Raw genomic sequence first — 3,773 nt, forward strand, 5'->3', positions numbered from 1 at the left:
ATGAGCTTGGACCTTTTAATATCTGAAAGAGACCAAAAAGTTATAGGATCTGCCTGAGATATGGTCAGTGGCAGGGAAAGAGGTTTGATATAGCATGGTTGAAGACAATGGTGGAAGCAAAATATTTCTTGTTTGTTTTCTATTTAGTTTACATCTTTTAATAAATTGGCTACAGTAGTTTGAGTGGATTTCTGTTCCCTGCAACCAAGAATTGTGACGAGGACACTTGAAGACTATTCATTCCTTCTATTCCCGTACAAGGTGGGGCAAAAGTAGTTTTTATTGTTGGGAGTACAGTTTATTCTTGTATTATTATTTATTAATTATTATATTATTTTCCATATGGACAACTGTAAACCTACTTTGGCCTCGCCCTGTATAGATGCCAAGTATTATCCTTGGATAAAATCACAAATACAATAGCTTTATGTTTGTATTGCAGTGCTTTTAAAAAAATCAAACCACATTGGCATTATGCCATTAGTCTATATTGGAGATGTAACAGAAAACAGTCGTATAAAATATTTATACAAGTGTGCTATTGAGGAGCTAGAGGAGCTGAATGGGAAGCTCACTGGCATGGCCTTCTGTATCCCCACCCCCAATGTGCTGGTTGTGAATCTGACCTACCACCTGGAGGAAGCTGCCAAATACGATGCCATCAAGCAGGTTGTGAAGCAGGTGTCTGAGGGCCCCCTCACGGGCACCCTGGGCTCCACTGAGGACGAGGCTGTCTCCTGCAACTTCAGCGGTGACACCCATCCTCCACCTTCGACCCTCGGGCTGGCATTGCCCTCAATGACCACTCTGTCAAACTCATTTCCTGGTATGACAGTTCATTTGGCTATAGCAACAGGGTGGTGGACCTTAGGGTCCACATGGCCTCCAAGGAGTGCCATGAGCATGCCCTTCTGGATTTCACACTGGATGTGAAACAACTAATTGTTGGTGTTAACAAAATGGATTCCACTGAGCCACCCCACAGCCAGAAGAGAGAGGAGAAAATTGTTAAGGATGTTAGCACCTACATCAAGAAAATTGGCTACAACTTTGACACAGTAGCATTTATACCAATTTCTGGTTGGAATGGCAACAACATTGGTTCAAGGGATGAAAAGTCACCTGTAAAGACAGCAATGCCAGTGGCCCCACGCTACTTGAATCTCAGGATTGCTTCCTGCCACTAACTCGTCCAACTGACACGCCCTTGCATTTGTTCCTCTAGGAATACGCCCTTGCATTTGTTCCTTTAATACAGTTCCTCATGTTGTGGTGACCCCCAACCATAAAATTATTTTCGTTGCTACTTCATAACTGTAATTTTGCTACTGTTAATGAATCGTAATGTAAATATCTGTTTTCTGATGGTCTTAGGCTCTACAGCAGTGGTTCTCAACCTGTGGGTCATCGGAAAACACAGATATTTACATTACGATTCATTAACAGTAGCAAAATTACAGTTATGAAGTAGCAACGAAAATAATTTTATGGTTGGGGGTCACCACAACATGAGGAACTGTATTAAAGGGTCGCGGCATTAGAAAGGTTGAGAACCACTGCTCTAGGATGTCCACAAAATTGATGGTACTGGTACTGTCCCCGCGAGCCAATGTAGACTGGTGTTCTCAAATCTGGCATGGAGGTCACCTTAGCTTCAGTGTTACAGCTGAAGTAAAGTCTGCTGAAATGCACTATAAAGCTTTGAGGGAAGCTCTTCCTGAGGACAATGTGGACTTCAGTGTCAGTCAAAGGTATTCATCATGACAATGTGTTTGGTGACAGCAAAAATGACCCACCAATGGAAGCAGCTGGCTTCACAGCTCGTGTAATTATCCTGAACCATCCAGGTCAAATCAATGCCAGATGTGCACGTGTGCTAGCTTGTCTCCCAGCTCATATTGCTTAAAGTTTGCTGAGCTGAAGAAGATCGATCGTTATTCTGTGAAGAAGCTGGAAGATGGCCTGAAGTTTTTGAAATCTAGTGATTCTGCCATCGTTGATATGGTTTCTGGAAAGCCATGTGTGTTGAGAGCTTCTCTGACTACTCTCCTCTGGGCCATTTTGCTATTTGTGACGAGACAGACAGTTGCTGTGGGTGTCATCAAAGCAGTGGACAAGAAGGCAGCTGGAGCTGGCAGAGTCACCAAGTGCTCCCAGAAAGCTCAGAGGCTCAATGAATATTATCCCCAATACCTGCCACCCGAGTCTTAATCAGTGATGGAAGAACGGTGTCCAAACCATTTGTCTCAGTTGACCATTTAATTTTAATAGTAAATGGCTAGTTAATGATAACAATGCATCGTAAAACCTTCAGAAGGAAAGAAGAATGTTTGTGAACCATTTTGGGTTTTTTTTAATGTAAATTGTCCACCACATGGCAAACAGTAATAGATAGTTTTTATTTTTTTTCTAATTAAAAAATTTTTAAATTTAAAATCAGTACATTTTAATAGAATTTTGAGACCTACTAAAACAAAGTTAAATGAGAAAAAATGTAAAGGAAAAAATAATCTTTTTATTGTTACCACTTAAATCTGGATATCTACTCTAAGATCTTGCACAAGAAAATAAACTCTTTTTAAGTCTATTTGTAATCATTAACTAAAAGTATACAACTCTGTGGTTATCTTGAACATTGAACTTTTGTAGATTTTTCAAAGTTATTGAAATTCACTTATTAACATTTGCTTACTAAGTAGAAATGATACAGCATATTTTCCCCTGAGTCATTGTGATCAAACATTTCTTCCTATTGAGTTATTTCTATGTGATCAATTACTTATAGCACACACACATTGAACCATTAAGAAGAGATTTAGGAGAAATCATTTTACATAAAGACCAGCAGAGCTAAGGCCAGAATCCAGGCTTTCTGACTCCTGTAGATCTTATGGTCTTTCTTAGTGCAGTCTTTAAATATCCATAACATAAAAGGGGGGGATTCACAGAGCACCTCATCCTATAGAAAACTTGCTTATTTTTTGACATATTCAGATTGCATTTTCAGGACCCTAGGAGAGCTTGTGATTTAAAGAAGTCCTATGGTGTATCCTTAGGTAATGGGAATCATTACAGTAGTTTGTCTTTTGTGTAAATATTATGTTCATTAAATCGTAAAATCTTTAAGATCGTCTCATCAGACTTTCTCCCCAGAGCATATATTCTTTTTTCGGTGTTCAGTTTTCTTAAACTTTCTGAACCTCAGTTTCCTAATTGGTAAAATTGGAATAAAAATACATACCTCTAAGGATTTGGGTAAGATTAAATGAGACAAAAATTTTAGAGTGCCAAACATATGAATATATTCTTTATCTAAGAAACCTATGTGAGGTTAACATGTAATAGATATCCAGTAAATGTGAGTTCTCTTAATGCCTATCAGCCATTGATAAAAATGTTGAAGGTGCTGAAGCTACCGCTGACACTTTTGGAATGCGTGTAGAGATCTTCAGGTTAATATATATATATATATATATATATATATATATATATATATATATATATATATATATAATTTCTTCAAACAACTAAAGGCCTTGCTGAATTCAGGATACACTTATACCGGTTGCCAGTGTAATAATCACATCAAAAAAGATAATTCAATTAGGTTGCCTGGTTTGTTCTTAAAGTACTCATTCTGGTTCTTAATGATTATCTTCCTTTCAAACCTCCAAAATTTTTCTTCATTTAGCAAACCTTTCCAGATCTTTCCAGTAGTTAATGTCAGATTTTGTCTGATTTTTAGCACCTTTATATTTAAAAAATCAAGGCAT

This window comes from Cnephaeus nilssonii (assembly GCF_951640355.1).
Source record: "Cnephaeus nilssonii genome assembly, chromosome: 16".
Classification (NCBI taxonomy): Eukaryota; Metazoa; Chordata; class Mammalia; order Chiroptera; family Vespertilionidae; genus Cnephaeus; species Cnephaeus nilssonii.